This window comes from Pholcus phalangioides, unplaced genomic scaffold (assembly GCF_987345545.1).
Source record: "Pholcus phalangioides strain wild (caught in Gottingen) unplaced genomic scaffold, Ppha-v1.0 ptg000015l_1, whole genome shotgun sequence".
NCBI lineage: Eukaryota > Metazoa > Arthropoda > Arachnida > Araneae > Pholcidae > Pholcus > Pholcus phalangioides.
The window spans coordinates 10,589,381-10,617,365 of NW_028301608.1; positions in this window are offsets into that span (position 1 = coordinate 10,589,381).

Consider the following 27,985-nt stretch of genomic DNA (forward strand, 5'->3'; position numbering starts at 1 on the left):
AAACATACTACTTCAATAGAAAACAACCCAGTTAAAATAAATAGAGGAATAGGGATATTCCTAGAAGTAAAAAAGAACCCCTCCAGGGATCTGTCCTTGGGCCGATATTATTTCTTGTTTACATAAATGGCATAATATTCAAACTAAATATAAATGGAAAATTAATCTCGTCCGCAGACGACACAATACTGTATGTTGAAGATACCGAAATTACAAATTTACAAAAAATAGTCGAAGAAGACCTATACAAAATCAACACCTGGTTCAAGAAAAATAAACTTACACTAAATATACAAAACACCAAATATATTTGCTTAAGAACAAGAAATATAAATAATTTTACTAACGTAAAAATCAAAATCCATGATCACTGTCCATATCAAAATATTTCACAATGTAATTGCCATGAAATTGAGTTCGTGAATACAACTACCTAAGAATAATAATACAAGATGACCTAAAATGAAATTAAGAATGAAAAAAGAAATTAAGAACATATGCCGCCATTTTATATAGATTAGAAAACACAGTCGACAATAACTAAAAAAAAAAATTATGCTTGGATATACTCAATGGTAACATATGGAATTTCTGCTTCGGGAGGTGCTTATCAAACAAATATACAAAAGCTTGATATTATATGTATATAATAAAATACGATTCCTAATAACAAACACTATAGCAAGCAATAAAGCAACAGAATGTCACAAACTGACTCAAAGGCAAAACGATATTTACAGACCAATAAAATTTTCATTCTTAAACAATAAATGCTTAGAAACGAAACAAAATAAAATGCCATCTATATCGAATAACTTATGTCAAGTACCGAAAACAAATAAAACGTTATTCCAAAAGAGTTATAGATATACTGCCCTTAAAATAATGAACCCATACCATGCAATTAATCATAAAAATAATAACAAGACCCAATCACAATATATTTATATTCTCAATAAACACTAGTCTAGAATCCATATTAAAACAATAATGGATCATAAAACAACACAATTAAAATAATTCATTCAAAATACTTCAAAAATATATCCATTTCTGTAATCAACTTAAAAATACATGTGAATATATGAGTGTACGTGAATTCTGTGTATGTCAACTGGCTAATTATATATGTTTATATTTAAATATATATATATACATATGTATGTTTCCTTTGTTCACTTAAAAAATATCTAAAAATATATATATGACCCTATAAGATATTAATCATTTAGTGCTGTAACAAGGCTGTTGCATAATCCATCTAACTCTTTAATTTAATTTATATTGATCCACTGGAAGGACTATCAGTCCCTTGGGGTCACAGAGTGTCTGTGTCACCGTAATGTTACATTTTGTGGAGTTTCATTTTTATTTATTTATATTTTTTATGCATTTCTTAATTGTTTTGATCGTATGTTTTATGTGTTGTGTTCAGTCCAATGAAAAACCCCGTCTTTGAGTGTATTCGAACTTGAATATTGGGCAAAGTGCGTGCACATGCTCTCTTTTATCAGTTCTATTTCATTATTATTTTCTAACCTAGTGCATTTCTCTTGTATCTGCAATGGAACAAAATGAATTTTTTTTAAATCAATCCACAAATGCAAAATTATCTTAACTATTTATGGTTCGCCCTCATAAAAACGTGTTGAAATTTCTTTTTTAGAAAAATAGATGTAATTTGGTGTTGTTAGCAGAAATTTAATTGAAACAATCGATCCACGTAACATTTAATTAATTGAATGATTTTTCAATTAGCTAAAATAGTTAATCTATGGTAAAATATAGTTAACCTCGATCTTAAAGTTGTCTATAGATGAAATTTGCTTAGCAAAGTTGAACAGTTGTTGCCTTGAATTTTATTTCCAATTCCCTCAATTTGATGTGATTTTATACATCTTTAAACACGTAAAATTCCAGCAGCTCTCAAAAAATACTTGTCATCATGAAGGAATCAACTCTTTCCAGATGAAAAAATAATGTACTTACTTATGTTATTTTTTACTGAAATGAGAGAGAGAGAGAGAGAGACACTAAAAGATGTGCTTTCTGAAATACCGAAAAAAATTGAGAAAAGAAATCGGTAAATGGATTTCTTTTTTGCGCATGTATCTGTTATCGATATTCGAATGTACCCGGGTCTATATAGAGAGAGCTAAGAAGTTGCTTTTTCTCAACTTTTTCATACGAACGATCTCCTACTATTACGTTCGTTTTCCGTATAACGAATGGGGTTCGATAGAAGGCGCATCGACTGTGTGAATCTGTACAGTCATTATAACTGTACACAGGGAAAGTTATATTTTACTGCGGAAAGTGAATGAAAGAAAGCTGCATTACATTTCTGTGCCCCCTCAAGACTCAATATGTAACACTGGCGAGCACAGAGGCATTACTTGACCCATGAGGTTTCCAGTACCATATCTGTTCACAGTTGTTGAAACAGAAATTTTGAAATCGTAGTTGGTCGAGTTGACATCCAATATCGCCCACGTACATGATCTATATGATTTATATATCTATATTATTACTATATATATATATACAGTGTGTAAATGAACAATATTTTTGAAATTAATAATTCAAATTTCTGTGAACATGCACTTGGCTTCAATTTCGGTATTTACTATATATGCTATTTTTTACATTTTTTTTCAAAGGATATTGAATGCCCGGGAAAAACTCATACTCGAAGAACTGTGAATGTGGTCAGTTGAACGAATATGACCATGATCTGAAGAAAATGAATTTCACTTTTACCTTACACCTTCCTTCACCATAAGAAAGCCCTTATAAAGAATTTCTACACTTACATGGATCAGAGCTCCTATTACGGCCCAATCAGTAAATTGTGAACAGACTAGGGAAATTGTTGTCAATAAGAGAACCTTCCAAGTTCCTGCAAAATCTTGCAGATTGATAACGATATACTACAGGAAAAATGAATCTGGTTCAACCTCAGCTTCAAAATATGCAAAAAGAAAACCTCCCGCCGAAAAAGAAAATTATAACATAAGCCGAAATCCTGATAACTAGGCCTGGATGTTGATGAACTAACAAATCCTAAAACGTTATCATAAAAACGCAATAAAGATGTCCTTAAAATGACAAAAAAGCTATTAGCATAACAAAAATAATTTCTTCAACGATTGGGTTCGAAGAAAAAAAAAGATATAGCATTTATAATTACATGTAAATTAATTCCATGCTATAGATACTACTAAAAAATGGAATGGATGGAATCTTTTAAATACAATAATTTTTAAATTATGAATGGGTTTGGAGATCTAAACAAAAAGCTAAATGTATAAATATCTGAAAGTTATGTTTTATACCGATATGAACGTTTCTCAAGATAAACAGATGTTATTAGTTTGCCAAAAAGAAAATCTACTCATAGTGTTAATTCCTCTCAAATTTCAAAACATTGTTTGTTGATCACAAGAAATAACAAAATTTTCTAAGGCCATTAAATCCATTATTTTGCAGAATATCGAAAAACGAATTGGTCTTTAGCACATCTGAATAATGATACCGGCATTATCGATAGTATCAATAATCGCAACTCATTTTTTCGAAACCAGAATGCTGAAGTTCGATCTTAAGAACATCATTTGCCCTTCAATATCATCCTGGCAAAACGAAGCTTGTGAAATAATAATGCTCCCAGCATCTTACAGATCACAATCATTTGATATGAACTCGGAGATTTGAAAAATTTCCATGCAGTATATGTAATGTCTCTCTCAACCTCTTATGTAGGATCAGAATTATTTGAATTCACTTTCATTTATTGCTTAGTGAAATTACGAGCTCTTGGAAATTTTACTAAATGCTTGGAATTGGCGCTAAACTTTACATGATATCTAGATAGAGCAATACAAATGAAGTGATAAAAGCTATGCATCTTTTTTGTTTATAAAGTTCCATCCTTGTATTTTCATAATTAGTCAATGGTATTAGCATATACAGGGTGGGCGAAAAGTCCGTAAAAACTATAAAGATTCATAAAAACCGGAAAAATAACCGAAATAAAAAACGTTTGGCAGAGTTGGCATTGCTAGGTCACGGGAAGTTTTTTTTAAGACGGGGGAAAATAGTCAAAAACAGCCGATAGGTGGCGCTAACGTATACAAGTCAAATAACAGATACGCAAGTAACGAACAGAATGCCTCCAAATCGTTCATAACAACAGTATGTGTCCTCATGACCACCACCACTAGAGATAACACATTGTAGGCGAGTCTCAAATCCAGCAACGGCAGAGTGCAGTAGGTCCGCATACACGGTTTACAACGGTTAACGGATTGTGGATTAGGAGCGCAAGTTCTCATAACCGTCTCATTCCCATGTTTCCACCGAAGTCGCTCGTACCGGTGCCCCTATCGGCTGTTTTTCTCCCCTGTCTTAAAAAAGTTCCCGTGATCTAGTGATGCTGACCCTGCTAACCAGTTTTTATTAATTGTTAAATTTTCTACGGACTTTTTGCTCACCCTGAACATTATTTGTAACCTTTTTTATTAATTCTGAAAAAAAAAAAAGTAAAAAAATAGCCAAAGAATGCTCTAAAACTTTAAAAAATGCTTTAAGAGTACAATAGGAAAAACAAGTGATACAAATGGAAACATCATCAACATCTGGGCCTTGTTGATAGCTGTAAAAGATTTTTTTCCGATGTTATGATATTGGTCAGTTCCGTACTTAGCGAAATTGATAACAATATCCGAATGACAACGTTATCCATGATTCTAATAAGCGGTGCCCTCTGTTATGACAAAATGTGTGTATAGCTATCAGATTGAAAATAACATACGTTTTTTCAATGTGAACTGCGTACGAATACATCATTTACTCAGCACATGCTTCATTTCTTTATCTAAATCCACTTCCAGAGAAAACGAATTACGGAACATAATGTAATGGCTTCGGAGTCTTCACCTAACCCTTATTAATTTAAATTTTAATTGATAATAGATGCAACTACATGGATAAAAATACATATTACTACGCAATCAAAATATTCTAGCTTCTTTATAACATCAGCTCTTTCAGCAAGGTTTTCTCATTACATCAACCGCAGAAACCGATGTAATTTATTCTTTCTATCGCAAATATTTTTGCTTTTAATGCAACTAAAATGCAAATTTCTTAATGTATACGCTTATATTTCATACACAATTAATAAAACGAAATTATAATAAAAAATGAAAGTTTTGAAGAACTATCCTCTCAGAAATTCCAACTTTTAATTCTCTTCCGTGGGATGTTCTAGAACTGATTTACATTACAATGGATATTCATTTTTAAGAGACATCCTTCTGGATTGGTTCACGTATATACCTCATTGTTATTCTTCATCTAATTCACTGTTCTTATCTCTCTATGAATTGATTATCCTGCAGCTAATTTTGCAAATTTCCGACTTTCGGAAACATCTGCATCCCGAAAAAGAAAAAAATCCAGAAATTTAAATTGACTTTCTCTTTCTTTCACACTCGTGGAATACTCATTTCAAATGGTTTTAGTAATTTACTAATTATTAACATATTTAGAAACGATTTTTGAATTAAAATTCTGCAAACGTTAACACACACATCTTATCTCTTTTTGTTCACTTATTGAATTTCGAATAATACTTGATGAAATAGAATTCATATACATTCATCTTTAACCCTTTAACACTAGAACTACTGAGCAATCATTTTGTCCGCAGTTGGAAATTTCGTTGCTTAACCAGATTTAAAGATACGATGAACGGATTTTTTAGGAAATAAAATTTCTTCTAAGAATAGGGCATAGGATTTGGCTAGAAAATTGCGTAACAAACGAAAAATTCCGCAAGAGATTGTTTCCAGAAGATAACTGAACTTTGCAAATCATGTGGGGTTTTAATTTTTTACCATGAATCCACACTTACCTCAGTTTACCTTATCAAAAATGGGGCATTTGTATACTATTCTTTTAACCCAAACTACATTTCTCTCAGCAACAATTCAGAGAATAAAGAGTACATTGTATAAGGGTATGATTTTCCACACACCCTGTATCTTGCCTCAAAAATTTATAAAAATATCTCAGAAGTTTTCCTTCATGCATTTAATTGTTATTATTATGAATTATGATTAAAAATATAGGTTTTTGCAGAAACCGTGCTAAGCGTGAATAGGCTCTACAAAGGCAATCAGTATTATAACACTGTTTCCTTACTGAAAATTGTGATTGGATGTTTGAGAGTTATCGATGTTCTTCGTATGGCATTTTGAAGCATGTACCCTTTTTACATTTTATAAATTTATTTTTAGGAGATAGCGGATTTATGATAAATTTATTGTTCTGGTTGAATAGCTTTATTGAACTAGTACAGTTAATTCATTAGAATCCAATTTTATGATGAATTTGAATCTTGTGTGAATGCCTTTAAGAAATTCCCAAAGAATTTTTTCAAGGCTTGTTATATGTATATAAGTGTATTTACTGTGAATGCTATTATTTGAGTTTAAAAAAATGATATTTTCAATTCTATTTTGAAGAAAAATTCTCTAAAATAAGAAAAATACACTAAGTAAATGCTTCTTAATCCATTAAGTTGTCCTTTAATTTATTAACTCGAGTGCTCAATTTATTAACATGTTCCCTTTCTGGACAGGTTCCGCTCAGCCGAAAGCATGCAAAGTAATTTGTAAAGTACATAACCGTAACGAGTAGATAATTAGTAGATGCTGCGGAAAAAGTCAAAGGAGGATTCTTGAAAGTCCTTCATGTTCGGGACACGCAACAGCGTAAACGTTAAAGCTATGCTTTTCCTCGAAAGACGTCTACGTTCTTATGTCCAACTTGAAACATTAATTATACGATGAAAATGAAAAATAAGAGGATATACGATTTATAAACGATATTTGTGTGATCTCATTCGAAATAGACGTGCAGTAAAAAGTGAGAAACTAGACCAAATCGTCATGCGTATTCATTAGACAAGAAATTATCATATATCTAGATCAATTTTTTTGAACAAGCTAATTTTTATTTACCGTAAACGCGGGGCTGAGTTCCTTCTTTTTGTATTTTATTTTTTTACTAAACAAACAGCACAATGGACAAAATAGACAAAAAAAAAAAGAAATTTAAACAAACACTTTTTGACCCAAAGGGATATAAATAACTTTCCATGGGTCGTATTGATTCATTACATAGAGAATTTCTGGGAGAATACTACAATTGCTGCAGGCAAAGTCACAACAAATATATTGCTTTAAAATGTTATACTGTAGTTTAATGTTTCAAAATACATATATTTTCTTATAATAAATATTCTTATCCTTCCGTCTTCTTATACTTCGCGTTTTAAAATTTTATTCGCGTATTTAAAAATTATTCTATTTAAAAGATTCCATCCATTCCATTTTTTAGTATTATTGTCTATTGTATAGAATTAATTTACATGTAATTTTAAATGCTATACCTTCTTTTTTCTTCGAACCCAATCGTTGAAGAAATTTTTTTTGTTAGGTTAATAGCTTTTTTGTCATTTTAAGGACATCTTTATTGCGTTTTTATGATAACGTTTTAGGATTTGTTAGTTCATCAACATCCAGGCCTAGTTATCAGGATTTCGGTTTATGTAATAATTTTCTTTTTCGTCCGAAGGTTTTCTTTTTGCACATTTTTAAGATGAGGTTGAACCAGACTAATTTTTCCTGTAGGATAAAGTTGCTGTGGTGGTCGAGTGGTCATAGTGACGGATTCGCATCGCGAGGATCCGGCTTCGAACCCCACCGGCACCACAGTGGTGGTCGGATGAAGTTGGTTTTCTATGGTTTCCAAGTTCAAGGCGTGAATGCGAACCGATCTCCCCGTTAGAAAGTCTCGCCACAGAGAGCAACAGGCCTGAAACATAACAAATATTTAATCATCACACTTCACTCACAATTTGAAGTATAGATGGCAGCACTGAAATATCAAGCACAACACTAGCTGCACACTCAGACTGTTAGGTGCACTCACTTTGCTCCAGACTCTGCCACGAAGCTGGACTGGAAGAGATCTCGGTAACGGGATAAGTCCGGTGGCAGAGAGCCCCTGGCGTTCATTCATTCATGTAGGATAAAGTTTTAAATCTGCAAGATTTTGCAGGAACTTGGAAGGCTCTCTTATTGACAACGCGTTTAAATGGAGCTGGAAGGGGGGTGGAGTTGTTTCAGGGTACTTTCTGATGAAAATTAATACCGAGAGCTGAAAAATGTTTTAAATTAGCATTTCTTTCGTTCTCAATGCTCAAAATGTCCAAGCTTTGCATATTATGGCCTCTGAAATGCACCAATAAACTTAAAACTCTGGTAAAATAGGCATTTATGGCAGCAAAATTCAAAAGGATTTTTAATAGAAAAGCTTGAAAACAGGTAAAAATAGCATTTAAGGCATTTTGAACTTCCAGGCTCTAGTAATCAAGCGCATTCCATTGAGAGGGAATTGCATTTTAATTAATTTGGCAAAATTTATAAGGGATTAAAAATAATTAGCGTGGTCCACCTGCTTAGGTTCGAATCATGTTGAATAGGCATACATTTCTGACATACTTTTAAAGCGTTTCATCATCTTTATCAAACAAATGTTGCAATTAGATACAAGGCCGTAGCCACGCAACTCCCCCTCCCCTCCGTCGAAATGTGAGAAAATTACCAAAAACAAGGAAAAAGATACCCATATGTATTGTTCTATCAATCACTTTGCTCCCCCCGAAATGAAAGTGGTCCCCCTCCGAATGAAGTTTCTTTCCACGGGCCTGATTCGATTACTTCGGTCTTTTCTCGAAACTTTTATTGTTGTTCTATAAATATACATATAATAAATAAATATAATAATAAATTATATTTTATTTATTCATTATAATAAATTATCACATGCATATATATATATAAATTATCATATATTTATATATATTTATAAATCTTTTTATATATATATATATATATATATATATATATTTATTTATTTATTTATTTATCATACATTTATATAAATTATCATATAATAAATATACATATTCTTGGAGCAAAAAAACATATTGATTTTTTGAAAATTGTTTTTTTAGGTAATGGTATATGTTATAAATATTGTTTTCTCATAATGCTTCTTTGTATATTCACTCTGGGATACCTTTCAAGATTCTTATACATGAATACTAAAACTTTATACAGATAAAGTTGACGTATATTAAATTGGATTAATGATACTTTATTATGTAAACAACTGTTGGTTTGTATAATGTCACGTCGCAAACAATCATAAAGATTATCTATAGTATATATACTGCATTTTTATATGCCCCCCCCCCCAAACTTGTAGCCCGTATAAAATATGTGGGAACACCCATGCAAAACACTTCTTTCAAACTTTGGTGTGAGATGATAGCCTCTAATTTATTAGCCTTTATAAGGGTATAAATACTTATTTATAACCTTTTAATTCTTTGGCCCATAACGTGAAATAATAAAACGTACTCTACTGTAAAAAAATCTGAACTAGTTTTTTGCTTTGTGAATGTACCATATGATTCGTATGTGGTGTGTTGTAAGTTTTTTCTTTCAGTTATCATTGGTTAATTATGTTCAGTTTTAAATGTCTACCGTATTTCAAGTTTTTGTATCGAGACTGGAAACAAGGCATATAAATACAAGCTTTAGCGTGGAAGTCGAAGTTATGCAGACTACAGCAAATGACCATCCTTAAAACTGTTTTTATGCAATTAACACTAGAACCGCGGCATTCTCGGTATAACTAGAACTCGGACTGGGTCAAATTTGTTTAATCGTGTATTCATAACGGGAAACTATATTTGTTTATGAATATAATATGTGCTTCAAAATTGTAAAAAAAAGATGCAATTCATTAAAAATAAGATTTAGAATACATTATTCACACTATTCATTACAAAAACTTTTTCAGTAATCCCACAATATGAGAAAGATATAAAATAAGCACGTCAAATTAAGAATGAGAAAATCTATAAAATATTTTGTCAAATAAGTATCTGTCGCGATTAACAAATTTTGTAGTAATTACAGACGATATGAGGTTGGAACTTCTAGAAAAGTTTCTCGGTTTAATAGGATAGAAGTATATTATAAAATCAATTGGAGTGAGCCCCCATGCCATCTCATCTGTTATCTTACACAAAATGAGAATCTTATTGCGAAATATAAAATATCCATCGGAGCGAGTCATCTCGCTTAACACCTTATTGGTGAGCAAATGGGTTTGATAACTTGCGAACTAGAAGCCAGTATCAGTTTTATTAGGTTGAGCCCCCCCCCCCCCCCCGCGGACTGGATGAAAATATACAAAGCAGAAATATTGTGCGAGAGAATATATACAATTAGGGATCACCCGTGCTCTAAAAAATGGTGTGTATATATATAGAATAAAAACTACATGTAGTGGGGTTTACCCTGTATATTTGTTTGTAGCAGGACACCCTGTATATTTGTTTGTAGCAGGACACCCCGTATATCTATTTGTAGCAGGACACCCTGTATATTTGTTTGTAGCAGGACACCCTGTATATATGTTTGTAGCAGGACACCCTGTATATCTGTTTGTAGAACTCAAGAAATTGATAACTGCAAGAAATTTTAATTAAACTTTAATTTTTCACACGAGTGAGTTTTCTCCTAAATATGAACATCCCCGATAGGAGTAATTTTGCGAAACGAAATATTTATTTTCATTTAGGTACTCATGCATATCATTTCAGCACATTATCTTTCCCTCAGATAAATATAATGAGCAACAGTTTAATGTTATATTAGTTTATTTATGACATCCCGATCAAGAAGGTTGAACACTGATAACATTTTCATTATAAGACAGTAGAATCAATCCACGCACAATCAAAGTATCAGACGAAATTCAAGTATTGAAGAAATATGTTCCCTAAATATAGAATAAATTGTGAAATAAGAATATTTCTATCTATTAAAATTATCAAAAAATCTGTAATTTTCAGACAAAACTTTCTCAAAGTCAAGTTCCTTTTTCGCAAGATAAAAATCTAAAGATCAAGGGTGAAAAAATATACAGGGTGAATAGCAAAGGGAATGACATTTTACTCGCGAATCATTGATCCTAGAGCCATACTACGATTATTTTTTACATGGTCCCCGTGTGCCTTGTATCCCCTCAGATCAGCAAAAAAAAATCATGTTTCTAAGTGCAATATTAGCTGAGATATTTGAATTCGACAACGAAGTTGACACGAAATTTGGGAAAAACAGCGTGGAATACACGTAAAACTGTTTACGTGTATTTAACACTGATTTAAGATTTTTCAAATATTCGAGTGAATATTGCATTCAGGAGCGTGTAAGTATTTTTGTTGGTATCAGGAAACGACTTTGTAATTAGGTTCTTGAGCACAGAGTGTGCTTATAAAAAGTATACATTTATACATTTATATTTTAATAACTGTAAAATCACTTGCAACAAGAATGGCATATATCTGAGTAATACACGTTATTTGGATTCATTTTCCAAATAGATGTATGCCTCTAAGATCAACGACTCGCCACTAAAATGCCATACACCCTGTTACCTATGCACCCTGTATATATTCGCCTTCAAGAGGCTATGCCTGTATAAAATGGCAAAACGCTAAGGTATCTACATATAAAAAAGACAATGAGCAAATGGGAAATATTGCAGACCGTAATCTATAAGTTTAAGACAAACGGGGGTATCTTTAGTACAAACATTATTTTCATATCTGAAATTACACTGCTGGCCACCCAAATTGCAACACCAAGAAAGACGAGATATCGCAACAATATTTATTTTGTAGATAACATGTTGACCAAGCATAGAATGATTAAATTTATAGACTTCTGTGAAGTGTGGTTCCTGCCAAAATCAGTAGCCAGAGTAGCCGCCATTGTTGGAGATAATCGCTGCCACACGCCTCGGCATTGATTCAAAGAGACTTTGGATGTGTTCTTGGGGTACAGCAGACCAAGCAGCTTCCACGCGTTGCCAAAGTTGATCTGGTGTGGCAGCTGGGGATGTAATCTGGGTCAATCGTTGAGCAACCATGGACCACATGTTTTCTATCGGCGAAAGATCCGGAGAGCGAGCTGGCCAGGGAAGCAATTCAATCTGGCGATTGACGAAGAACCTTTGGACAATGCGTGCCACGTGTGGTCGCGCATTATACTGTTGAAATATGGCTGTGGGCAAGCCCTGAAGGTAAGGAAGGACAACTGGCTCCAACACCTCGGAGATGTAGCGCTGGCTTTTTAAAGTACCGGCAATGCGTACTAGAGGAGTGCGAGAGTGATATCCAATACCGCCCCATACCATAATACCCGGTGCAGGACCAGTGTGGCGGTGCATAACGCAGCTGTTCAGCATCCTCTCTCCACGGTGTCTCCAGACTCGAATCCGACCATCGTGGTGTTGCAGACAGAAGCGTGACTCGTCAGTAAAGACAATTTCATTCCATTGTGCCGTCCACATCCTTCTTTCATCGCACCATTGGCGGCGGAGACGTCTGTGGTTCTGCGTCAAGGGTAGACGAAGCAATGGACGTCTTGCGGACAGACCACTCTGCTGTAAACGGCGTCGAATGGTACGCGCAGACACTGGATGATGCGGTACAAACTGAATGTGCTGTGCTATGGTTCGTGATGTGGCTGAGCGATCCGTCACTGCCATACGCACAATACGCCTGTCATCACGTGAAGTGGTGCACTGAGGTGGATGCGATCGAACACGTCGGTCCGTCGTACCCTCTTGCATCCAACGATCACATATCCGCATTACAGTTGTTTGGTTTCGTCCAACACGACTACCGATTCCCCTGAAAGATAATCCACAATCTCGGTAGGCCACGATCCTTCCTCTGTCGAACTCGGATACTTGATCAAAAGATGATCGCTGTTTTCTACGAGGCATAATTGATCGTTTTTTTGAAAAAAACCACAAGAAAAACACAATTTCCGTACTTCAAATCGTCGAAATCTCCAAGCCTTAAATAGCGCTTTGAAGTGGCACCACAGGCGCGCGTGATGTGCGTCTGCGCTGAAATTCTAATCATTTGCATATCTCACCTCCGTTAATGCATGTTGTAAATTTCATATTATTTGCATGCTTCCTTCAGGGTGTTGCATTTACGGTGGCCAGCAGTGTACTTGACAGGCTGACTTCTCGTGCTAATCGGCACGTTCTTGACCGAGAATTGTTCAGAACAATTAGCAGAATACGCTGAGTGCTTAAATGTATTCTGAGTGATGATTCTGATTGTTGGCCTCTTGTTCCCACATTATTTATTGATTACCATAAATTTTGTGAAACCTCTTCAAACTTTGATTACTCAAAATCATACGTCAAGTGAAAACAAACAAGCATGCGATTATTCAATTTAAAATTTTAAACTTATAGAGTTTAATGTTCGAATTATTTCTGTATGTTAATTAAGTAGATTTTTACGTGAGAAAATATAAACATATATCATTCGATGGGTAACATTGCGACGTAGCTGTTCAAATTTTGGTAAATTCAGAAATGTCAAATATTGTGGAAGATTGTATGTTGGTGAATAATAAGCAAAAATTTCTGCATCGCAATTCGAAGTTAATTGTTTGCAGAAGGTAGGAAAATATCGAGAGTGGACAAAATTTTGTACTCTGCTACGAAATTGATGAAAAAAATTCTTACACCCAATAAAATTAAAGGTGATTTGTTTCTAGTGGACAATAAGAAATAGACTACATTTTTTATATTATTATTTATTTTAATTATATTAAATTTAATTATATTTATATTAATTATTTTTATTATAAATATAACTATTGATTATATTTTAACTTAATTTATTAACATTTGTTCAATTTTTACCATTTTTGTTTCAAAAAAATTTTTTTTGTTGTAAATACGCGAAGAAAATATTCTTCACATCAGCCAACTATTACAAAAAAAATTGTTTAAAACTTTACATGTTATTAATATTTATTTTTTTATTTCAGGTTCATTTCATGCTTTTTTACTTAATTTTTGAAAACTGTTAAAAAGTAAAATTCCTGGTTCTCTTAAAAAGAACAAAAAGAAAGTTTACTCTGAGAAAAAATAAAATATATTTAAGACAGAAACTAAAGAAAATGTCATTTTTTCATTGCAAAATTGCTCTTGCAGAATTTCTACTAGAATTTGGACAACAATCAAACAAGAGTACTGATATGGCTGTCAGAGTAGAAAATCTGGCTTTTTTACAGAAATATATGTATCTCCCTATTTATTTTTTAAATAATTTTAAATAATCATTCATGGTAAGCTGAGGGTTACAGATTTAAGAATTATCGTAAGGATGTCATATTCAAAATTGTGGAATAGTAGTGTGAAAAGTAGCATCAGTAACTTACGAAATGTAATTTTAAAAAAAAAATGTTTACCTTTTTTAAATTTTCTAAAAGTATTAGTATAAATAATACTTTGATAAATATATGAGATGCATTGTGACAACCGCAACAAGAGCTTGATCATATAGTAGAGCTTAATGTATAGTATTCACAATGTGAAATTTGAGTAGCACAGTAATTTCACCAATCGGAAATACTGTACAAATGTTTCTTTTCAACAGCAAAAAGTTATTTTTTTTGTCGGCTGAATAGTTTTTGTAAAAGCCTCTTTAAACACTCTAACAAGACGAATTTTTCCTCATTCAAAAAAATAGAACAAATTCCCAAAAAAGTAGATTCCTTTTATTATATAAAATAGTGCAAATAAATTCCAAGAACATTTTGCGAAAGTTCAACGAAAACGAATCCAATTTTTGAGGAGAAAAATGAATTAGAAGAATCTGCGAAACTCGTTTAATTCAACCTTCGGTCAAAAATAACCAAAAAAGACTTCGTTGAGGGATTTACTCCTTCGGTTAACTTCAAAAAAAAATATATATATAATATAAATTAAAAAGAAAAAGTAAAAAACTGAGGAACGCGCGTCAAAAGTACACAAAGAAAACACTAAAAAACACTGACGTGTGCAGCACTTAAAAAATTTTCTTCCACAATCTTTCTCTATAAATGACAAAATCAATTTACTTCTTAAACGATAAAGAAAGAAGCATTCCCTGAAATAATTCAATTTTTGTGAGAGGAGCTGAATACTTCGGTGGAGAGAAAATCTCATCTTTTCAATATTTATTCTTTTTTGTTATAAATTTGAGAAAGTTTCCTCGAAAATTCGAAAAAAACATTTTTTTTTTTTAATATTCCCATTCATTTTACCTAAATCTAATTTCCTCTGCGTCTGAAATTAAACCGCATAACCGAGCATGATGCTTAATCCATGATTTATTTTTCTCCCAATAATAATAATATTATTATTATTATTTGGGAAGTTTATAGAAATAGACATCGAGGGAATTTTTAAAAAAATATTTTTTTATACAATATATAGCTTACTTAGAGCCTCAGCTCACGTATTTTAAACGATGAAGTTTTCAAAAACTATGTGCTTATTGGGTAGGAAGTATTCAATTATACGTCACGTATCCAATTATTCAGTTATACGTTATCAATATAATAATATTATACCACATAAAAATAAACTTAAAAGCCAAGAAATATTTCTGAATTCTTAAAATATATTCAAAATCCTATATTTTCTTTATCATAACAGCTATAGTTATTGTAACTAATTCTAATAATATATTTTCTTTAATTTTATTCCTACTCATTTTGGGATTTTTCATAAAACAATTTCCAATCTGTTATTAATATAATTTTCTTCATTCATTAAGTTGAAAATTAATATGATATATAACGAGGATAACGGTGTAAAAAAATTATAATACATATACTTATCTCATTTGAATATGAAATTGTAGAGCTGAATGTGTTTAATTTTGAATATGAATACACCGCTTTTCTATCCACGAATAAGCTCATACATGTTTTTCTGAATTTTATATATTTTTAGGAAAGATCATATATTGGTATGTTTACGATTGCAGTAACGTACTCACTCTCATCAAACAAGACTTGTAAACAGACGGGAAAAACAAATGTTTACTGAAAATTTTCGTTCGTATCTTGGAAAAACTTCTCGTATATTATTCAGTCTACAAATAGAGACGTAGAGAAGCGCACTTGAAGAAAATAAAATTAATTAATATTTTATCAGATAAATTAGGCATGAGACATGTTTTCCAGAATCATGAATAGATATAAAAAATATACGTTACTGGCAAAGCCCGAAGTTGTCCATTTCGCGAAGTGACCAGCCTTGTTGACCCAACCCATGTCCGAAATTCGACCAACCCCTATATGCCGATTCCGATACATCCCCACATATGTACACTCAGGTATCGATATTCAGAATCCTTTGATCGTTAGGATAATTATAAATGACCATAATTATCACAAACAAAAATAGGAAGCTATCCTACTTAGATGAGACAACCATAATATTTTTTGTTGGCAGTGTGTAACATATATTATTAATTTTTTTTTTGGGGGGTGATGGTATACGCGTTTCTTATTGGGTATTTTGGTGATATTTGACATCCATTATATACATTTTTTATGGACATAATTTTACAGCCACCTCGTTGGACAATTTAAATGTTGCTGCTTTTGTAATTGTGTCTATTTGTAAAAAAAAACCTTTGAACAGCTTTGAGTTATTTACGCACCTGCCTTTTCACTTCAAAATACGGAAAACAGATGGCAGTACAGTTTTGATCACAGAGTGTCCGTATAAAAGTTATTTTTTTAAATAACTATACGACCCCTTGGAATATGACTGAGGTCTACACGCTATTTGGAAAGCTCTAATAATTAGAAGCATGCCTCTGGGATCAACGGTTCCCCAGTTATTTGCAGCGAGAGAGGTTAGATATCAAACTTTTGTATTCTTAAAGATCAAGTTTGCGTCACAGAGCATGTTGTTAATTTCTAAAAACCCTTTCAAATTTAGAAACTTATACAAAATCACCTCAATATCTCTTCTTTCGAACTTTCATCCAAGACTAAGCAAAGCTTTCTGACATAAGCAGCAGATGACTTCGGTTCATTTCTCTGATCTTCCGTTCTTCATCGTTGTGTTAGATTATCACGTGATTTTTATAATTTTATTGAACCGGATTTTTTTTCCGAACTGTGGAATTTGAATTTTTCACGATTTATTTTTTTAAATTCCATTCATGCTGTTTTTTTAATTTCAATTTGAAAAAAAAAATATTATAAACGAAATCTAGACACCAAAATATAGAACCAAATTATTTCACAAAAATAAATTCCCTTTCCAGTTTCAAGCAGGTGTTTTTTTTTTCTTTTCTATTTTTGTTAATCCATGAAAATAAAATGCAGTTCAAAATTATGTTTTGATTATTTTTAAAAAGTTGCTGTTGATTTTATTAAACTGAAATTTTGTTATGTGATTGTGTGGTATTGATTTGATTTCGTTTTTAGAATTTTATTTTATACTCCTGATCCAAAACTGACGATTAAAAAAATATTTTTTTGATTCATTTTTGTATTGATTATTGTACATCATAATGCCCCTTCAAAGCAAAACAATTAACTTACTATTAAAGATATAGATTCAAATTAATTAAGACCATCTCAGTTAGGTACACATATGTATATTTCAGGTCTTATTTAAAAAACTAATCATTAAACTCATTTGAAACCGTGAAAAATGAGAGTACAATGCCAGAGGCACACGTATGCGTACCTCCGTCGCAAAGATGTAAAAAAGCGGCTGATTTTATAAACCGGTAATTTTATTAGTGGCGGGTACTGTAATCGAAGAGCTCTGATCAATATACGTAATTATTAGTATCGATTCATTTTCAGAACGAAACTTCCGATGCAAAAAAAAATGGAAATACTCCCTTCCAAGCAAGCCAACTTTTTAATAAATATCGTTTGAATTTGAAAGTAATTAGGAAAGTCATGAACCAAAATAATGTCGGTAATTGTTGAAAGTATTGGGGAAGAGAAAACATTGCATTTACTTCTTTATATCAAAGGTTTTCATCTTCTTTACAGATAAATTAAAAATGATGGGGAGATTCCACTTCGGAAAAGTATTAATAATTAAAGGGAAACGAATAGGAAATGGCGATGAGAAAAATTTTATCTCTCCCTTCGGAATTTCTATACAACCCATCAACCCTATCATTTCATACCAGTGGCTTCGAAAAAACCAATTTTTAATGGCATGGATCAGGATTGGAAAGTGGAAAAAAATATATATAAACGTGGTTGCTTGCTTCTCTCTTCCGATGGCCTACTCATTACAGAAGTTCAGCGACAGACACACGAGGCTGATGCTTGGGCTAATTCTTCTCACGATTCTGGAAGAGTGTGGAGGAAAAACTTCGTGATGCCGCTGCCCTCAGATCAGGACGCAGAAGTTGAGCTACGTGATTGGAGAACTAAAATAATAGTCGTTATCGGAAAATGAAACTTGAAATAAAAATGGTGCTATAGATCCCATTCTAATTACGTTTTTTTTTTCCTTTCACCAGTGCAAAAAGTTTGACCAGATTGATCGCGAGAACTTAGAAATTATCCATGAGCTAATGTACAGGTTGCACGATGTATCCAAAATAAGTATAGAATTTATTTATTTTTCGGAATATATTTGAGATTATTTTCAAAAGGGAATATTTCCACTTCTTTTATTCGAAATTAAATTTTCGATAGCTTTTTGAATCTTTGGTATGAACTCTAACGGATTGCGGAACTGGATTTTTTTAAAACTCAAATATTTTTGGTAGAAATTACACTGTAAATTTAATGGTTTCTACCAAAAGAAGAGCGTATCCACCTTGCTCATTTCGGGAGTTTGGTATTTTTTATTCGAAAGGGAATATAAAAATGCAGTTTTCCTATTTGCTTCAAGGTATTTTTTTTCGACGGGAGCACTTTCCAGGAGAGCTTTCAAAGTCGCATTCTACAATAGAACCTTCCGATATAACGGACATCCATAGAACTAGAAACTTTATTTGTTAACGAGGAGTGTTCGTTAGTGGAGGTGTCCGCTAACAGGAGTGTTATAGGAGTTTGCACTGTAAAATGATGGGGTTTTTTTTATGTTATTCACGAGAAAGGGAATTAAGGGTACCTTACTTGGCTAGGTGAAACTTTCTGGAATAAACGATTAGCGTAAACATTTCCAATATTTCAGACTTAAAGCCGGATTTTCTAAGGGGCAGGTATTCCTGCGTGCAGCGTGAAAACGCCAAAAATCCTGAATTTTAGGTTTTTAACAAATCAGCGTTTTCACGCTACACCCGGCGCTAAAGTTCTACTCTTAGGAAACGCTCTCCTGGCGATCTTGGAAAATTGCGTGCGTAACTTGGTCTCGTAGTGGCATTTTGATCTCAGCAAGTATTGATGTATTTAAAAAAATAAACAAAACGAGTTTCCATAAAAGCAATGAGTTTTTTACATGACTTCATTCATCTATCAATCAAGTCACTAAATAATTTTTGAAATTTAATTAACTATTCTCTTAAAATGATTTTTACTAAGACACACATCGAAAGAAAATGATTAATACATGGCCATTGAATTTCTTACTTAATTATATATAAATTTTTGAACGCAACTTTCATTATTAAAAATGAAGATATGATTAGGTTGTACCCACATAAAATAAAATTTATCAATTAAAAAAAATATATTTACTATATTTTTTTCACAATCACCAATGTTAGTCTTATTCGAAGCAGGAAACACGGTCCTTGCAAACAACACCTCGCGTGTTCATCACACAGATCATACATACGATTCAGTAACAGTATTATCAGTATTATTCAGTAACAGTATTATCAGTATTATTCAGTAACAGTATTATCAGTATTATTCAGTAACAGTATTATCAGTATTATTCAGTAACAGTATTATCAGTATTATTCAGTAACAGTATTATCAGTATTATTCAGTAACAGTATTATCAGTATTATTCAGTAACAGTATTATCAGTATTATTCAGTAACAGTATTATCAGTATTATTCAGTAACAGTATTATCAGTATTATTCAGTATCAGTATTATTCAGTAACAGTATTATCAGTATTATTCAGTAACAGTATTATCAGTATTATTCAGTAACAGTATTATCAGTATTATTCAGTAACAGTATTATCAGTATTATTCAGTAACAGTATTATCAGTATTATTCAGTAACAGTACTATCCTCATATTCACTTCGGATATCCGATGTTTCGCGATTAATAGGAAACCGTTATCGACAAAACTGATGTTCTTCCGAGACGGCATTTCCATCTAGTCACTCTGGTCATCAAACAAAAAAAAGTTACGCAAATGGCGCGGTGGGGTCATTTTGTCCCCCACGGTAACTTTGATCAATGATGTAACTTGCATTTTTTTTTCGAGAAGCTAGATAATATGTTTAAACTTGTTTCTTGAAAAATATGTTTAAAAATTTGCAGATATACAGTATATGAATTAAAACAATCGTCATTTTGTCTCATGATGGTGACTAGCAATTTTCTGAACAGGGGCAGACATGATTTTGCTGCTTTTTCTACTCATACTACTACTACTACAACTAATTAACCGTATACGCACCTCGTCCATATTCCTCTACGGAATGCCTAGGGAATTGGCATACCTGTATACCGGATTGTTCGTGTACGTGTTGTGAACCTAACGTGAAGTTTGTTTCTGCGTAATGCTTGTTACTTACGTGTAGTCCTGCCATCTGCTTACCTCACTGTAAAATTCGATACATTTTAAAACAGATTTTTTTTCTCCCTCAAAATTTGCAGTTGATTAAAGTTTGCTAGCTGAAACAGTTGCCCCTCTAGTTTCGGCCCTGTTATTTCTACAAAATGTCATAAATAAGCTTTTCTATTCCTTAAGAGTCCATTATTATTATTCATGAAAGAAATTTACAAACGCGGATTATACAATGATGTGAACTATATGATGGCATTCTTTCCAAAGTAGCGAAATTGACATCTGCGGATAATATGTCGCCACGTATTATACGCAGGAAATTATGCTAAAAGGGTTTCTAGATATTCTACGCTGAAACAATTTTTATAACTAATTATAACTTCACATGATTTGCATTTCATTTTGATTGAGAGAGAGCGAACCATATATGGGGGAATACACAACCTCTACTTAACCACATATGCACCACGTACATATTCCTCTATGGAATTTCTAAAGAACTACACAGAAATTTAATAGCGCCACCGATATCTGAAATAGGTTGCACAGATTTTCCCGTTGCACTTTGACTTTAACTTGATTAATTCGATTCTTCATTTTATATAATTTTTAATTTCATTTCAGTATATGTAATTCTTGACGTATCAATAAATATTGGTTTTGCCGGAGATGCCCTGGACAATCCTCCTTTCGGGGGGGGGGGGCGAAGTGCTTACGTTGCTTCTTGTGACAGTGCCTGGGTGTCTCGCGGTTTCTCCAGTTATCCAGTACCCCCCCCCCCCATGGCTAGGCCTGGAATTTCAAATAAACCGGCTTGAAAATCAATTGCAATTTTACCTAATAGAGGCTGTTTTTTATTCCACGTATTCTTTCTTTCTTTGGGGATATCCGAAGGTCATTGTTTACAGCAAGAGCCCGCAAGTTCTGTATCAGCCTGAACATTTCATCGCTCAGACATGCGCATCCATTGCAAAAAAGGCATTGCAGGGAAATGGCTTCAAACTCAACTTTCGTCATGTCATTGCTTGACAAGGCAACCATTTAGAAATCATCGCAATGGGATTGCAAAAAACAATATCTCTCACGAACACTTTAAACGACATTGCACTGAGACTAAGATGCCATGTATTAGCAAAAGTTGTAATTAATTTTACATAACATGCGTGTTTGCAATTTATGATATTCTCACTAAACGAGCTCATTCTATCTTTCTGTCAAGCACACTGCTTCCAAGTTACATAATTTGGAGTTTGTGAAGTCCTTTCTGAAACACCCTGTAGATAGAAATCCATTAAGCCATATATAAAGTAAAAAATTCATCTTTCAACTGAAATACCGAAATTCATTTGTTTTGCAGATTCAACTAGACCGTATAATACCACCGTTTCTAAAATACCACGCCAAATATAGAAGAAATAAAACGAATCTAACAGGATATGCGTGTTTCATCTTTTAGGCCATACATGTGTTCATGACTTGTTCGACCAAAGACAAACGTGAATTAGTCTTGTTTTGTTACCATGAGGAAAAACGCTATTTGAACATATGATTTCAAAAGCTGTGTTTGTCACGAACGTTCTTAATGCGGTCACGTAGTCCAAAAAAAAAAATATGAACGAGGGCGAAAAACCCTTTTTTCCACGTAAGGGAGAGAGTGTGTGCTTTTCAAAGAAAAAACTCAATATTTGTCCTTGATTTATTTGTTTCTAACATGAAGTTATGAAAGTTCGATCTAATTATCATTATTAATGTAACTATCATACATGAATATACCATACTTCTAAGAAATTTTTGGTTATTACTTTTTCGAAATATTATTTAATTTACTGATTTCATCATCTAGGCAAATTATCATGCGTCAACTTCAAAACTGAATATTCATGTTGAACCTCGCAAATGATCTGAACAGAGTGCTCTTGTGCGCTTATTTTGGAGCTGTATGTGATGAATAGGAAGAGCGCTACCAAGGCCACTGGGACAAAAATTGGATAGCGGACTACTGCTGGAGCATCAAACGATATAGCCCTCACTAACGATATAGTCCACAAACGCAAGAGTTATAAGCGCAAATTCTTGCCTGCAAAGTGCAAAAAAAAGATATTTAGAAAAAACTAAAAATGTTATTTTTTGACAAAAATCCGTATCTTACAGAGAAAAACTAAATTCAAATTTGAAATCGGCATACTCGAATTAAGTAAGAACAAGTGTTTGCATAAATGCAGCAAAAATTTTGTTCCCCAGTGTAATCAGTTAAATATCAAGTAATAAATACAAATACAAATGCAACGCTACAACAGGCAAAATACCCAACGAGGTGGCTGAGAAAAAGATGCCCATAAAAATATGGGTGTCATATATTTCCAAAAAAAAATACAGCAACCCAATTAAAAATGCAATTAAAAAAAATTATAATCAATATATACACATGATAAAATATTATACAATGCCCATAAAGAATATTTATGGTTGTCTTATACTAAGTATGGATAACTTCTCGATTTACCCCAACATGTTTATCGGGGAATGGGTGATGGGGAATAAGATGAAATTGCACTTCAACCGTAGTGGCAACAAGTGGTAACTGAGCTGTAAGATAGCTGCTGACGTAAAAAGGCAAAATATTACATATACTAATAAATCTGAGGGAAAAAATTAATAAATTCAATTAGGAGGGGAAAAATGAAAAAAAAAACTTAAAAGTGCTCGGAGATATCATCAATAGACAGAGGATATGTTTTGAGGTATCTTTCGTTTGTATATAGGGAGGGAGCATTCTGGATTTCAATTGGAAGAAAACTTAAGAATTAGGTAAGAGAAATTAATTTTTAAAATATTTTTGTCAATAATTAGTAATGAGTATATGGCATTACGCCTAGCAGCAGATCGAGTAGATATTATTGTAGGGAGTACTGCCGTTTGAAGAGAAGTAACAGGGATTGATAAAAATATAAATATCGAAGTGGTAGAGAGGATTTCTATTCCTTGGATGGACGAAGTACAATAGTCATTAGAATAGTATCCTTATAATTTTCTTCTGCAGTGATATTATAGGTTTTAAATTAACCAAATAATCAATGTTACATATAGGTTTATGAAGAATAAAGCCATTATTTTAAGGAGAAATGTCACGAGATATTAATATATTTAGTTTTAGAGATATTAAGTTGTAGATCATTTGCATCGCACCATGCTATTTTTACATGAAATTATGTCTCTATTTTTTTATCATGTCAGAAATTACTGTATGTTGAAGAAATTCATAAGAAGTAGCAGAGTAGAGAACTGTATCATCTGCGAAAGTGATTACTTTCGAATCACCTAAATCATTTATGGAATATATTGAAAAGGAGGGGCCAAGAACAGATCCCTGAGGTACTCCTCTGTTGTCCTTCAGGATATGACAATGACCATGACCATATGGAGTCCCTCAAGTAAGTGTATTTGGCCGCTAACCTTTTTTTACTTATTATCGATGAACTCGATCAGGGTTTTCTCGATTCTCGGTTTTCTAACTATGGGATTGTTACAAATTAGCAGATGACGTTAAGCTAATGGAGGTAGTCGGGAATCCAAACGATAAGAAGATGCTCCAGACTTGAATATGATTGCAGCATGGGCTAATGAACGAGGCATGAACTTCAGTGTTGATAAGTGCATGGTCTCTCATTTTGGTTCGAACAAACCACGTTTCACTTACTAGTTGAACTATATTCCCATCCCGGCAGCAATTAGCGTCACCGATTTGGGGATTTTCTTCGACGAGCGAATTAGGTTTTCTGAACGGTGGTCAAAAAATCGAGGTTGAAGATCGAATGTTCTGTTTCAAACTTGAAATTGTTTTTTCGCATTCTCCTAAAGCCCTTCTTGCGGTTTCGCAGGGCTTAGTTCGTCCTGAACCGGAGTACGCTGTAAGGCTTTGATAGACTCGTTTGAGGGATAGTAGAGAAAAGTTACGAGTGCTTTTGTTGGTACACCAGGCTTGAGTTATGAAGAGAGACTGGATTTCTTGCATGTTCACATTGGAAGAACGCAGATGTTGGGAGAATATGATTGAAGTGTTGAAATTTTTCAATTGGATGGATAAGATGGACCATGGGTAATTGATGTACCGTCAATCGACTCTGTCGACAAGGGGACACTAGTATCGATTGGTATTGGAAAACTCCAGCTTGTGGTGTTGCACGGAATTTTTGTCTAATAGGGTTGTAAATAAATATAATAACTCAATTCCGGGAGTAGTGAATTCTAGCACAATTGACACGTTTAAAATAAATTACTGTGAACATGTTGGGGTAAATTGAGAAGCTATTCATACTTAGAATAAGACAACCATAAATATATTTCCTGAGCAGTGTATTATATTTTATCATGTACATATAGGTTTTATTTTTCATAATAGCACTTGAAATTGCATTTCTGCATTATAGAAATATATGACATCCATCATTGTTATGAACATATTTTTATTTCAGCCACATTTTGTCCCTTGCTGCCTTGTGCTTGTATTTGTATAAATAGTCATAAGGTTAAGAAATTGTTCCCATATTCATTTTTCCGTTGGCCAACAAACTGCTTCTTCAATTTATGATAGTCCACCGAATTTTTCACTCAATTTTATTGGATGGCAAGCGATAAAATGTTGAGAATAGTATACTGGTCGCAATAATATATTGCATTGCAATTTCTTTGAAAATCATTGGTTATTTAGTTAATGATTCGTTTGACACTTTTCTATTTACTAGGAGTTGTAAATTTCTTCCTGCAGAATTCATGATGCCTTTTACGAAATTTCCTGTATGTTTTTTTTTTATGTATGTTGTTTCGCGAGTCGTTATAATTGTCTTTTCGGTGCACGTGAGCAGCATTTGATTAAATCAGAAACAAAAATGGAAACATTTTTCAGTAAATGAGTTTATGACAACAAAGATGGAAGGATGGGTTTCAAACCGAATCGAACACACAACCTTCGGTACGCGAGTTCCGTATTATAACCATTACTTCAACGGTGGATGCCAGATTTCCGCACAATTAAATGTACCCATTGTTTAAAGTCGCTAGAAATTCTAAAAATTCCGTGATACGTAATGGTTCATCACTCATTTCGGCCAATCACGAAGTGCTAAATATGTACAATGTAGCTAGAAATGTAGGGATTGGTTATAAGCGGCCCGGACTAGCTAAGCCTCGGAAAGACGGAATGATGACTCTGGGAAAATGGAAAATTCATCTCGCTAGTGAAACAAGTGTTGTTCGAACCAAAATGAGTGACCATGCACTTGTGAACGCCAAACGTTATACTCCATTCATTCGCCCATGCTTCAATCCTGTTTGCCTGAAGCAACTCCCTATCGCTTTGATTCCCGACTATCCCCATTAGCTTCACGTCATCTACGAACTTTCTAGCAATCCCATCTATACCCTGATCGAGTTTATCGATAAAAAGTTAAAAAGTATGGGTCAAGGACACTTTCTTGCGGGACTCCTCTTTGGACTTATGTCCGATCAGAAAATTCCCCGCTCATCATAACCCGTTGTGGCATATATCTGAACCGCGATTCTATCCAATGCAGCAAGTTGCCCCAAATCCCAATCTCATGTATACGCTTCAAGAGTTTAGCCATGTTTAGCCAGATCGAATGCCTTCTGGAAATCATTTTTTCCTTTACCCAGAGCCTTAGTCACGTGATCATAGAAGCAAAGAGAGTTTATTACACACGAGTTCCCCTTTATGATCCCATGCAGATTATATTATACGTTATTCTCGTCTTTTCAATTCACCAATTTCCTTTTGATCATATTTAATTTATAAAATGTTGTAGATGGAGCTCTTCAAACTCACTTGACAATAATTGGACACATAATTTCCTTTACCATTTTTAAATATCAGAACCACATTAGCAAGCTTTCAGTCCCTTGGTACCCTCAGAAACACTACTCCTGCAAATCTGTGCAACTGGCCCCAACAATTCATTTGCGCATTCCCTGAGGACCTTATTATACGTAGATATCATCTGGTCCTGGTCAGGTTTATTATTCATGTTATTATGGACCCGTGTGATTGCAAATACGTTTTTTTTGTAAATTTACGACCTTCACATCTTACACTTGAGGATTTCATTACCCCCCTGCAACACCCGTATATTGAATATCGTTTTTTCTACTAACTGATTGAATTGTCATTGAAAGGATAACACCTGCCTGCATTGCTCTATACGCTAGTCACTCCTATCTAGAGACTGTTATCTCGTCAATGAGAATTCCCAAATCGGTGATCGTAGTTGCATCCGGAGCGCCAGGGTAGCGTAATAGTAAGATAGTCATCTTCCACCATGAAGGTTACGGATAAGGTCAACGGGTTCGAATCCGTACCAAGAAAATGAAAAACAACTTTTCTACGTAACGAACCTGGGACGACCAGAGATAGATGAAGACTTCATTTCTCCCTCAACTGCACGAATTGGAAATTGCCGAAAGGCGATACATGACCGGGGTTGGTGTGCAGTAAAGTAGTTGCATCCGGAATAGTTTTATCATTTAGCTCGTTAGTGAATCATAGATTGTTCGAACCGAAACGAGTGACCATGCACCTGTCAACGGTAGAGGTTATGCTCCATTCATTTGCCCATGCTGAAATCCTATTTAAGTTTACCTGCAGCAGCTCCCTATAGCTTCGATTGCCAACTACGACCAGTAATTTAGCGTGATCCGTAAATTTTCTAATAATAAAATCAATTCCATGATCTAATTTATCGATAAAAATTAAAAAGTATAGTGGGCCGAGGACACTTCAGAAAATTCCCCGTTAACCACTACCTGCTCTGACCGGGGACAATTTGCTACAACTGCAATCCTGTCCAATTCAATAAGTTGCCCCCCAATCCCAATCTAATGTGAAAACATCAAGTTCAAAATGTTGGACCGAATCGAAAGCCTCTTGGAAATTTTGAAAGCCTTTTGGAGATAGACCACGTCGACGCCTTTGCCTTTGATCAAAGCCTTGGTCACATGGTCATAGAAGCAAAGAAGTTTGGTTACACATGACTTCCTCTTCCTTAAAACATGCTATGTTTCCGTTTTTGCATTATTTTTATACATGCACTTCATCAATTGCTTTTTGATAGTAATTTTCAAAATTTTCGAGAGGGAGCTCTTCAAACTAAATGGACGATTATTCCATACGGATTTCCTACTACCCTTTTTAAAGATAGGAACTACGTTAGCGAGTTTCTCCAATCCCGCGGAACGATACCTTCGGCCACACTGCTCCTGTTGATCTGTTT